We start from the raw sequence: 13,946 nt of genomic DNA, 5'->3' as shown, positions 1-13,946 counted from the left end.
TATCAATTATTTAGGAAAGAGAGAAAAATGAGGTTTAGTCCTGTACAGTACAGAGATGGAGTATACAGTTCATAAAGTAAGAAGTAATGGCTGGTTCAGACACTGAAAAGGAGACTGACCTTATATTTATGACAGTGCTAGGTTCGGGAGTAAATCAAAGAGCACAATCCTTTAGATATGTGCTTACTTATATGCTAAAGTTCATATTTGATCTATATGGCCATTGAAGCAATCATTCCTTATCTCCTTTTGGCCTTTCTCTCAAGTATAAAACAAAAGTATTGCAATGAAAGGACACTTTATTTCTGCCATATGAAGACAATTATATTAGTCCTTAATTGTGCCTGAGCTCATGTAGTTTCCACTCAAACTTTTGCTGGAGGTCGAAAATATTAGGCTATCTGCTCCTCATTTCACAAGAACTTAGAATGGCTGAAGGGAATACTGAGGCTAAAGGACATCATCATGCTGAGCAATTCTGCCAAAGGTGGTATTATGAACCTGCTGAATTTACATGTGTTTTGTTTACACTGCAGAAGACAACCGTGAATTTAATTAGAGAACATTCTGAAAAAGCAATAAATAAAAAAGAATCTACAGCTTCAGGAAGAACATTTATTATTTAACTTCACATTTACTTATGGTTTCTGTGATATAGGTGTCAAAAGTGTTAATTTTGTTGTAAAATAATTTCATCATTTCCTACACTATGCAGTTAACATGGAAATATTGTATTATAATGAACCAACTGCTCTTAATCTTAAAATAGAACACACAGCTTTTGGTGAATTATTGTGGAATTTAATTTGCCCTAATCTGCTATGGTGACAAGTGCAATATAAATAAAAATATGAGGAAGAAAAATGTTCCATTAAGATAAGAGTAAAAGTCAGTAGATACAGGTTAAGATTTTTTTGAAACTGGAACCTAAAGTTCAGCCCAGAACCCTTCAATTATACACCTAAAAATGGCCTGGGTGTGCAATTGTTCTAAGCCTTAATTAAATTCTAATTAACTCAAGGAAAACTATTGTGTGTATAATTAGCTGGCAAAAGTGATGTTGCTCCTGTAGGCACCTGAGTGTGGATATAAAAGCTCACCTTTAGGACCTATCCAAGAAAAAAAATAAATTAAGAAATTATTTGTTTTCAGTTCTGCTGCACTGGATTCTTGGGGTTTTTTTCTTGTTTGCTTTTTTTTTCTTTCAATCTTAAATTATTTGTTGCTCTGCTTGAAATCTAAGCCCCTGGGGATGAGTTTTATGTGAGAATTTTATCTATCTCTTTCTCTGTCTAGTTTAAGAAAAAAAAAGTCTCTAGACTTTGGTTGTAGGGAGGAACCTTTAAAAAGAACTATTAGAAAAACAACTGAAGGCTAAAATCCAGGAGAACAAAAGCAAATTAAAAAATAACATTAAGAAATATGATCCACATGATTTTAAACCCATTTCATAATTCTAGGGGTGGGAATTACTCCCAATTTCTTACTGTTTATCCTTATTCACACTGTGCTAGGCAAGTTATTTAACCTTTCCATACCTAACTTCTCTTCTGTATGTTGTAGCTGAAATAATAGTATTTACTCATCTCTCAGGGTATTAGGAGACTTAATTTAATAATGCCTAAGAAACACTTCATTAATCATAGAGGGAAAGTAATATTGAAGCATGGATTATTGTAATTATTAATTAATTAAAAGAATCTCCCAAGACAAGAAAGGTATGATTATGGTCAGGTGGTTTACTTTTTAAGAGTATACTGTACTGTGACTTCTAAAAGAAATTTTGGCAGCTATAGAAGAAAACATATTAAGTATACTGTTAATAAACTTGGGTTTATTACATCATTGAAATTTTCAGGGTTTTAAAAGACTTATTATTTCTTCTCTTCTGTTGAATTGGTGAGTAATTATTACAAAAATCTTGTGTTTCTTTATGGGTAACCTTTGGACTCACATTCTAGCTAAATATTGTGTTGGATTATTGATAAAAAAATCAAAAGGTAACAGAAGCAACGACAGCAGTTATTGCATATGTAAAATGCTCTCTGGAGTCTGAGTGTTTTTAAATGTGACAGGTTGAATACTTTGACAATAAAAATATTCAGTGGTGCCTTCTCTTGTTCTTAAATACACCATTAGATTAAAAGTGCTCAAACAGTTTCCAAGCTGACCACACTTTTTTTAATTAGAAGCGAATGTCTTATTCTATGACAAATTGCAGTACTATCTAAATAATGTATTCTGTAAATAATACTAAGCAAATCCTCTTTTTAAGGCCATTTTATCATCATCATCATCACTGTCCAGGAAAATATAATATGTGAAGTGATCGCAGTATCTTTTAATCTGTGAAATACCCTTTTTCTTACTTAATAATTGCAAAGCAAGGAGAAATCACTTCTGCAGTAAACAATCGGTTTTGCTGTTAGCTTCAGTACAGTCAACTTTAACGTCTCTTCAATATTCTAGATGCTGTTACATTCAGAAGTTTAATGAAATGGAGAAGGATTAGAAAAAACTATGTAGAGCCTCATCCTCTGAGCTTTCCCTGGGTTTACTGAATTTACCTCCTGAACAGATGAAGAGGGAAGCAAAATATCGGACCAGGAAGCTCTGGGATGAGGTGGGAGATTGTTTATATACCCACATATTTCAGACAGTCTTGTTTCCTAAAAGCTCAACAGAACCTCCAACCTATCCATCTGTAAGAGGTACGTAGGAAGAAGTTTACTAGTATTCACATCACTGACTTGTTGCTCAACACATAAGGCAAGTCCCTGCATTCTTGAAAACATTTTACTTCTCATGGCACTGAAAACAATAAAAAAGTCCAGATCTTTTTTATTTACCATCTCTTTTCAAAGCAGTTTCTATTATTAATCCTTCATGGTCCTATTTTCAAGCTTGTTTTCACAATCATTAGAACTTCAGAGCTTATTTTACAATAAATAAAAAGTTTAAGAACAGAGACTCTTATGACAGCATGATTCCAGGATTCAAACATTTATGAAACATGTCAAATACTGGAAAACTTGAAATGAAATGCCCCAGACTGACAACATTGCCCAGTTATTTTGGTTCTCAGCATGCTTTTTCATCTTATAATCATTTATTGATTTTTGTTATCACAGTGTGCAGTTTGCTTGTTTTTAAAGGAAGATAAAAATATTACATTTTACATCTTACTCTTTGTACTGCAGATAAATAAAACCCTTTCTGTTTTCTCTGAATCAGTTCACCATTGACAAGTTTAAGCTGCTGTTCCTGAGTTTATGAACTCTAAGAGCACTTAGAGCCTTGAAGGCATTATGTCATACTACTTGCATCATGTCATCCAGGATGTGAGGTCTGTTCTTACTGATATGTCAACAAGAACAGTAAAGAATGAAAGACAATTAAAAAGAGTAAAACAGTATTAGACTGGTTAACTCTCTAAAACAAGGACATTTTGATACTTTCTAGGAAACTATTCAAGAACAGCTTCTATATTAAACTTAGCTGGAGATATTTACAAGTCAGCTAGCCTGTCTTCTTGGCTAATTCATTCTTTGATCAAGAGGATATCATAATAGCATTACATGGCATTACATTTGGAATCATTATGAGGAAATGTTTCTGTATATCTAATATATGGCTAAATATGGTTAAATTGTAGAATACAGAGTGACGAGTGCTTTTAATAAAGACTATGGCTTTTCAAGAGAGACATAATTCCTGAGAACAAGCATACGTGATCACAGGAAAATCATGTATTGCCAGTTCTCAGATGAACAGATAGGCTTAATGATTCTTATTATTTCTTAAGTTTTCCCACTTTCCTGTCAAAATCTCTAACAGCAGACTTCTTGAAACAGACTAGAGTCTGCCTTGGGAGAAATTATTTTAAGCAACACAGAAAAGGAATAAATAAGATTACAAGAAGTAAGAGTTTAAGACTTTCATAGAAAATATAATGTGTGAAGTAGAACTGCAAAGTGGCATTTTCATTTTTAATTGTGGCACTCCATTAGCACAGTTTCATTATGTCCCTAAACAATTTGATTTAAGAAGAAACAGAATGGTAATATGTGGAGTAAAACCAGTGGTTCCACATATCTTGCTCATCATTGTACACATTATTTGGAAGGCAAAATTAGTATGTTAGGAGGCTGTTAATGATTCTCATAAAACTTCATAAATCACTTTTACCAAATTAAGAGTATTTTCCTTTTCATTCTTATATAATCCTGCTCTTTCAAAATATAGAATTTATTTTCTTCTTCTCTCCCCCATTCCCTGTTAGGGTTCTTCATTTTAAATCTGAATTTCTTAGTACTTCCTGGATTATGCAGAATAACCAGCACAAAACCAAACCACCATTGCTGATCCCTTATTTCATGCATACTGTCCATTAAAATTATCATTCCCCCTATGCTTAAAAATAACACAGGTGTCACAATAATCTTGCACTGGGCATAGTGTGACAAAAATGCCAGAATAAAGCCTCTGAAAAGAGAAAACGAACCGAAGGTGATAACACACAACCACAACAACTTTGTGGATAATAGATAAATTCTCTTTCAGTTTCTGAAGATTTGGAAATGTTAAATTAAACTTACCATACTACTTGCACAGACATGCATCTGTCTATCTCTGAAGAACTTCCAGTTTTCTTCTCAGCTGCTGGTGTACATGTTTGTCTCTACCCTGCAAAGGCAGAGAGGTATGAGCATGCTGTTTAAGCAGGTCACTCATCTTCATTTTATTCTTTTTATCATTATTGGGTTGTTTATTGGAATTTTATGGAGGCCTGTAATACATTGTAATAAGTTGAAGAATTCTGATATGTTAAGGAATTAACATACTCATAAGTGTGCCAGTTTGCACTTTGCAGAATTGCTGGGGTTTATCTTTCTGTAAACATAGCCGAGCATTAGTCATGTAAATTATTTTGAGCTGTTAAAGAATATGAAATTGTATTTTTTTAGAAATTTCAGCAATATTTTAATTGTTTATATTTTCATGAATAAACCCAAATAAGACTGTTTCTCCTGACTTGAAAAATGTTTAAAGGGTATTTTGGATCTGTAGCAATGCTTTCTTTTCCCAATTTATAGTCTTATTTTTTTTTAATATTGGAAGTGAATATTTTGGTTTCATTAAAGCTATTGTCTTCCAGTTGAAATCAGCTGTTTACTTCAAATATGTTTTCTAGGGTGGAAAACAAATCTTCAAACTCAGGGCTGCAGGTGTCCTTTTTCCTTTTAAAGAAAACTGAAAGTCCAATGTAAATATTACTCAAGAAACATAGAGATAGTGTATTTATGATTTATCTGGCCAAGATACAGATCTTCTAGCAACTGCAAGACTGTGACTAGCAGCCATATTTTATCTGTCTTGCCCTCAAGTGGAAAAAAAACCACAGGAGATATCTTCCCAGCAACTGTCTTCTCTGAAATAGGTAATCATGATAAAGTTAGTTGAAAATAAATAAAATAGCTATTTTCAAAAGTCAGCTAGATAAAGGACAAAGTATATTTTCAGTTCTTTATTTTCCTTGACTTCATGCTAATTAGGTGAAAGAACCAAATAATTTAAGTTTTTACAGGGAAAATATCTACTTTGTATTACTCTAAATGTTAAAATCATTTATTGAATGAACTTCTCAAACCCAGTGATTTTTGTTGTATAGAGCTGTCAGAGTGATATTTAAAATGAGTGAATATGGTCAGTGTATTAAAAAAAAATCAGGCATTTTAAGTAGCAGTGTAGCAAGACTAAAGGCCAATCTTTTAGATATAATTGCACTTGAAAGACTGCCAATTAAGAATTGCAACTACAGTGCTTATTGCACATTTCTATATCTGAAAATACAAGTACATGGTGGGTGGTGGGGAAACTATTCTTTAAGACAATGACCCCAGGGAGTCAAATTTGTGGATGCTGTACATTAGAACAAGCTAGTGATGCTAACATCCTTTTGAGTTTCTTGCCAGAAATGTATGTAGGTGGAACATAAAAGTGCTTTCACACAGCCTTTGTCCTTCTTGGATTTGCACTGAGTTGCTCTGTAACTCCACTCCTGTCATTTTTTGTGGGTGTTTTCCTAGACAGCTGGAATGACCGAGACATTGCAGTGCCCTTACAGTGCAGCTGCCTTAGCTCAGGCAATCTTCAGGTTTTTTGCTTCTCAGCATCCTGTTGGAGCTCAAGTGTCCTCTTATGTAGAAATATGCAACCAAACCACGGAAAAGAAATAGTAGTGATTACAATAACAGTAATGCTTATTTATAAAGAGGAGACTGGTGTGTCAGCTACTGATACATAGGCATAAACAGCTATGCATCCCTGTTAAAAGCCAGTCCTAGTGTAGGATAAACATCTCCTTTTCCCACAAACATATTCCTTGTCCCAGTAAATTTGTCTGTAACACAGACAAGAGCTAATAGTCTACCAGAGACTTCACCATTAGCATTTCAGAATAATTAATCCTGTTGATAATCTACAGTTCTTTCCACTGAAATGGTGAGAATTTAATTGATAGCTTGGGTTTTCCATGCTTTGTATTCCTTAACGTAATTCATCGGTATTCTCTTGGCCCCTTGGAACACATACCTCCTAGCCAGCATTCTTATTAGGAATGACTAAATATCACCACTGCTTCATACCCATTTATGCTACTATCAGGTGACCTGCTTAATGCAGTTGTAAATAAGAAAAGCTAGTAGCTATAAAACTGCAGGGCAAATCCTCAAGGACAACATTACCTTTGACAAACTGGCAAAATACTTAAAAAGCTTGAAAAACTGTAGTTGGAAATCCATAAAAATGAAGTTTTCAGCTTTAGTGTTATTTTAAAAATATATTTTGCTTTTGTACTGCATGAATTCTTTTCCCTTTGTCTTTCTCTGTAGTCTTTAAAGTGACATTTAGCTAATGTAGCAAGAAGTCACAGCTGTTTGGGAGGGCTGGGAGACCACAGCCCACAACATTTTAAACATATGAAAACTGAAGACTGAGGATGAGGAGTGATCTGCTGGGTCACCAGGTATTGTTCTTGGAATGTTCCAGAGAATCACTTCCTTGATGAGTAAAGATTTTTTTCCCTTATTTCCAGCATAAATTTATTCTTAGTTAGTGCTTACACATTTGTTTTCATGCCAACAATATGCTTTGTCTTCTACAGCTCTTTTTCCTCCTAAGTGGTTACCCAATGATGTATTTAAAAAAGCAGTCATAGCCCCTCTCAGTCTGAATTTTGCTTAAAAAAAACAAAAAGAAAAAGAAAAGAAATCCAGACTCCCAGGCCTCATAAGGTTTTCTATTCCTTTGATAGAGAATGTTAATTATCTTGATTTCTCTGTCACACTTATTATTTTTCTTGAATATATGCAAATTAATTGTCCTCTTTAAAAGCAGTTGGACGATACATATACAGATAAACATCTGTCTGTTTTCATAAGGTTGTCTACACTGGTCGTATAGAATAAGCCACTCGTATAAAGACTGTAACATGATAATGAAGATTTTAATGGGCAGTTATCAGTACATACACACTTATACTGTATATGAAGAACAATTACCACAGAATTAGAATTTTTTAAAAAAATCGATCTCAGATACGTAAAAACAATTCTGTACCTTTAGCAGATAAAATACACAATTAGATCTGCAGCTCTATTGCACCCTGCCAACTCTTTGACCCTGAAGCATTAAGAAAATCAAAAGGAACTTGTCTAATAGCATATATTGCTAATATAAACAGTACATTATATATAAAATACATGTTCTTGCAAGATTTTCTTAATAGTTTAGAGTCAAAATACATTGGTGCCACCTTGCTATCCTCCCTGTTGTTAAAAGTATACAGTAGTTTGTATAATATTTTTAATAATTTATCTCTTGTAGAAATAATTTAATGCTAGATTTTTAACCTAATGTGAATTATAGTTTTCTCACATCAGTGTTCAGAATGAAGGGCACTGAGAGACACTTAACTGTAGAGTTGTCAAAGTGAGAGACTAGTACAATATATTTATCTCTGATTATGGCAGAGGCTCCAGTCCCTTACTTATATTACCGGTCTTTCGCTGAATTCTTTCTCCATATCTTTTTTTGTACCGGGGAGTCCAGAACTGGACATATTATTCCAGATATAACACAGTACTTCAGGTGTGAAGATGAAAATACTGGCAATCAATTTTATTACAGAATTTGTATGTAACATCTTCATTTTTAGAAGTATACTGTATGTCACAGTGCAGAATTTTTCCTGGCTACTAGTAAGGCAGTACTTTTCATGTAGAAGTAAAACAACTGGGACAAGAGTGTTCATCATACGGTCTGAATATGAACATATTGAAGCTAGGAAGATAAAGGAAGGAATTTAGGATAATCATTAATTGTTGACAGATAGGGTCATACCTCCTAGACTGGTGCACAAGGCTTTTTTGGCTTGGTTTGGTTGTTGAGCTGTTAAACCAGGATCAAAGTTTAAACCTTAATATGTGGAGAAGCTTCGACAGCTATTCATCTTCTGCAGGTGAGTGGGTTGTCTTAGATTAATAGTTGAGTCAGCCCATTTGATTCAGGCTATAAAAAAAAAGACAGAAGCATTGCATAGCATAAAGACAGAAGCAAGTGAGACTATAAATTATGGATATACCAAACACAGAAAGGGATGTTTGTAAATCTGGATGACTGATTTAATAGTTGAAATTACAATACAAATATGGCAATTAAGAAAAATTGTATTTGAGTAAGTACCAATAATATGTTTCCAATTAGAGTAACTGATTTTTCTAACTCATTATATTTTTCTTCAGATACATATGTTTAAAGGTTTTCCTTGTCAAAGAGAAATACAATTAGCCACTTATCATTTTAAATAGGAATGTGAAGACATGGTGATGTTCTGAGTTCCAGTAAAATCAGTGTTGTTAATTTAAAACATTCCCTCATGGAAATGGTATTTCAAAACCTGCCTGTTTAATTAACAAGAAACTTGTCTTCTTTCCTGAAATCCTGCTCTAAAACCTCCTTTTCTTGGCATTTGGGGTGGTGGTGGGTGGGTGGAAATGTAAGGATAGCAGTTTAAGTAAGTTCAGTAGCGAATATAAATTCTGCTTTCTTCAGGAGCCTCAGCAAAAGCTATGAATCAGGAACCTCTGCAACTTGTATCTTCAGTCAACAGACCCCAAGCAAGCCCTTTTGGCAGCTCTCTCTGTGATGATAGTTCTTGTCTAATTCTTAGAAGCACTCTTGAATACAGGCCCTTCTGCAAAAGACTGATATGTTGATTTTCAAAACAGAAGTGTGGTGTAATTAAGAACCACACTTTAACCCTTCCCCTTTCTGCAGTGCTATGGGATATTGCCTGTGCTCTGTTCTTTATGGCTGATAAAATACATGGCTTTTATTTTGGTCTAATATTTCATTGGAGTTTATTTGCTTTGTCATCTTCATACACAAGCAATAAATATTACAAATTTATCTTATCTACAAGTAACTCACTAATACATATACAGTTAAAAATCATGCATTCTTAAAGATCTTCAAATTTGCACTATATCTCTGAACTCAAATAAAAGTAAAGCAGATGTGAAATTTGCATGTCTCCATTCCAGTGATTTTGTTATTTCTATTGGTGAAAAAAATGCAAACATTTTCATCCTGCTACATTTCATGGCCAAATATTTTAGTCTTAACACTCCTTGGGAAACAAATATTTCAAGATAGGCTTGTTAAACTAAAAACTAAACGAAGAAGTTAAAGATAATGATAAGTAATAGTAAGACTGTTAAAAGTCTTTTTTGAAGGAAATACATTAATGTACTTCTAATGAAGATTTCTCTCAAAATAATTAAGGTTTTTGTTTGCAAGTAAGGCAAGTCCCTATTTCAGCAAATGATCTTTTGAGTGACAAAAAAGAAGAAAAGCTGTATTGTCTGACTGACAATATCTGTGTTAAAAAGACATATACCTAAAGGAGAAATCCTACCAGCTGAGCAAATGGGCTCCATGATGCTTCGACTTTGTATCTTTTTATAAATTCTCTGGTAGGACCAGCAGAGATAAACATGCAAGACTTTTGTTCTTGCCTCAGGACCCTCAGTGCAGTAATCAGCCTCCATGGCATTGGATGGCCTCCCTCAGCGCCTGCTCTGAAACCCACAGGCCCAGGACGCCAGCTTGGGCCAGACAGGGCCTTCAGCTCCTTCCCAGCAGTGCCTCAGGCCTGCCTGCCCCTAGTCATGTCCTTGGGCAGTTTGATTTCCTGCACTGATCATGGATGTAGCCTCTTCCCGCCCTTCCCAAGGCTCATCGGCCCTGCTGCCAGCAGCCATGTGCCCGGCCTGCCTGCCTCTGCTGCGGGACCCTGCCTGAGGGGGAGGCGGTGGCCTGGCTGCCTCAGGGACACCTGCCCCGGAGAGCAGCGCTGCTTCTGCTGCCCCTGGCATCATGCCCCACTACTCTGCCTGGATACTCCCAAGTCTCAGGCATCTCCTGAGGTAAAAAAAAAAAATCTTTTAAGTGCTGTAGTTGACTTTGCAAAAAAAGATCAAGTGCGTGCTTGTGCGGCCAGTAGCAAAGGGAGCTGACTAGCTCTCACTCACCCCTGGCCTGCATTAATTCTCACAGTGCCACAAAACCCAAACAAAACAAACCCACAACCCCACACAAATAAATATAAGGAAGATTCATTGGGCAAGCAAGAGAACTGAGGGCATTTATGGGGAAATGAACTGGGTTAGAAAAAAAATGGACTCCCTCAGGGCATCCTCCTGAGGGGAAGTGTCCTGGAAGCTGCCATGCTTGTGCAGGGCCACATTCACTGATGCTCCCTCAGATCCGGCTCTCCTTTCTCAAGGTCGAAGAAGATGTGATTCTGGGATCTCGGTCCCGTAGTAGGTCTCACGTGGCAAATCGATGTATCTGATGAAGCAAACATTGAGGTATTTACCACATTTCAAAAATAGAGCTCCTTAAAGACTTTTAACTTGTTTGGGGAGTGGTGCATGTTAAAAACTTCAAATTCAGTTTTAAAGAATTATATCTTTTTGGATCTGAACTTCATGAATGATGTGGTCTAAACACATAGTCCTAAAGCTTGCATTTTCCATGGACTGAAGTTCAGGTCTTGAGGCTACTGGTGACTTCTCCTAGGCTGTTTTGTATTTTTTAGTAACCATTTTACTTTGGTGGCAGGATGCTCAGGAAGTCTGGGAAATGCTTCCCAGATGTCTGGCAAATACTTCCCATGTGTCTTTAGACATGTCATTAATTTCCCTGTGCATCATTCTTGCATCTATAAAATGAAAATACTTTTGTATCTCAGGTGTCTGAAGTATATGTTTATTTTTTAGATATCATAACAACTGAAAGGAATCAAATGCACAAAATAAGAAGTTATCAACCAGAATCCAGAAATCCTTGCGAGATATTGGCATTAAAGTAAATTCTGAGAAGTGATAATTTTGAATGTAAATAAAATTTTTAGATAACAAGGTATTCACTGGTAATAGCACAGAGAACACCGACTTTGTTGTTTATGAGTTCGTATTGTGAACTCCATTGGTTTCATCCATCTGAAGCTCTCTTCCTGTATATAGGAAGTGTATATAGAAAGTGCAGACCTATTTTTCACATATTAATCAATGAAATTGCCAAATGCTGCCCTCATATAGAACCAGTGCTAGAAGCTTAACCTGCAAAGATACAAGCAAATTTTAGCCAGAACTGGGAAATGTCCTGCACATTGCGGTTAATTGGAATGATCTGTGACCTCAGACCTTTAAAATAAGGATTCAGGTTATAACAGAAAATTGAACTGGGACTTGCATGAAATATATGATAGCTATTGATTTGTATTGTCTTCCATTCTAATCCAATTATATATTTTTTAATTAAGAAAAAGGCATAAAATATGCCTTAAATAAATGTTTTAATCATCTGACTTACTTTTTCAACTTGCTCAAGACTGTCTAAATCATTAATCAAAATTATGGCTGTACAGTATGGTTTATACTTTAAAATACATACATTCTTCAGCATTAAGAGGGACAAATAACACCTTCCCTCTCTTTTTTTTTCCCAATGATCTGCTATTTTATCCTCATTAATGTGATAAGCATTAAAGGGATAAAAAACCAAATGTATACATAAAGCAGTTATTTAACTCAATATAAATGATGTAATTCATTACATTCTACCTAATTTAAAGTTCCTAAATGGTATTTCAAGAGGCTGTTCAGTGAAATGGAGTACTGATTCTAACATTCATACAGTACTTATGTTGAAATAATTTGCCTCTATTTGAAAAACAACGTGAAATGCTCAAAAAGCTGGTTTACAAAAAGCTAAGAATTTAATGAACATTTGTAAACTATACTGATCACCTCAAATGTTTGTTTCCTTACCTTTTTGTTTTAAAAAAAATAAGTCGATGTGCAAGACCAGCTTAATGGAACTAGTTTATGCATGAAGTTCTATGGCATGTCTTCATGAAAAAACATTTTCTAAAGCACATAAATCTTTAAATGAACATAGCTTTGTCATGTTAAAAGGACATCAGAGTGAAACATGCAGAACTTTGTAGAACAATGTTGGTTGTGGATTGCAGTAATCCAGGGAAATGGATGCAGTACCGGTTGATACCAGTAAAAAAATAAGCTTTATCATTCTAAGAATATCTTTACAATTGATTATAGCTTGTTATTCAAATGCAGGATGAGTTAAACACATTTATACAGCATCTAACACCCCTATCTTGGACAGGAAATTATTGGTGAGTAGATCCAACAAAAGCAAAGTTGCCTAAAACAAGATTTAAGAAATAGTCAAAACTTGACAGCTGCTGAAAATATCTTCATCCTTGTTTGTAATTAGATTTCTGGAAACGTTTTTGCATATCCACAGCTGTTACAGGTGCCTAGCTCAAACCTAAATGTGAGTAGATTCCCGAAACAAAGATATCTAGATGCAGAAAATACCTTATTAAAAAGAAATAGAGATTGTTCCATCTTTCATAACGTAATCTCGTAGAATCAGGATGCTGATGACAAGCTATACAGCCGTTTCCCCTAGACTGGTCATTTACTTTAAAATCCAACGGGATACTGTAGGGATAGAAGATATAATCAGAGGAAGGGGTAGACACTAGATAGTTTATGTTTGTGTCATTTTAACTCTGTGTAATTTAAAGTATCAATGTCAGTATTCTTACAAGAGAATTAATAAGAATTCTTTGATTAGGCTACCAGGACTTTAATTAGACTGACAATAAATTTGTGCCTTTGCAGGTAAATGTGCATTCCTTCTATTGAAAGCAAGACTGCATGTAACGTGTCAGTGGTAACTCAAGCAGCCTATTCTGTAATTCGGGTACAAGAGGCTGGTGATACTATCATAGTTTCTCAGTTAGCAAAAAGAAAACAAAGGAGCATTCCATTCACCCTGCTCTGTCAATGTGCAAACTGGGGCTGGAACACGGAGCCCAGTCAGAACGTGCATTTAGTCTGTGGGCTGCAGTTTGGAAGGGAAACATCTGATCTCCATTCCCAGGTTTTATTTTATATGCTTGATTTTCCCAGTAGTCACTGGGTAAGATCATAGTTTGCAAGATTTTGCAGACTTTCTCAGAATTCTACTTCTCTAAAATCCAAATGTTTGTATGAACCATTTTAATAAATATTTTATGTGATAAACACGTTTGGAAATCATCCATGGAGCTTACTTGTTACCTACAGCTTTTGAGAAAAGTACTTATTTGTAGCTTTTAATCTCTTCTGTTAATTCACTTCATTCTCTGTTACCCACACATGTCCTTGACCATCTGTAAGGCAACAATAGCTGCCAGTAAAAACATGGCATTTTTCGATTCAAAAATATCAGAAACTTCTTCAAGGGGCAGTAGACTAAGCACAGACATCTATTAAAGTTCCACAGTTCAGGCTCCTTTCTGTATA

The sequence above is a fragment of the Falco peregrinus genome, chromosome 2 (assembly GCF_023634155.1).
Source record: "Falco peregrinus isolate bFalPer1 chromosome 2, bFalPer1.pri, whole genome shotgun sequence".
Taxonomy (NCBI): domain Eukaryota; kingdom Metazoa; phylum Chordata; class Aves; order Falconiformes; family Falconidae; genus Falco; species Falco peregrinus.
Note: the sequence above shows the minus strand (reverse complement) of the source record.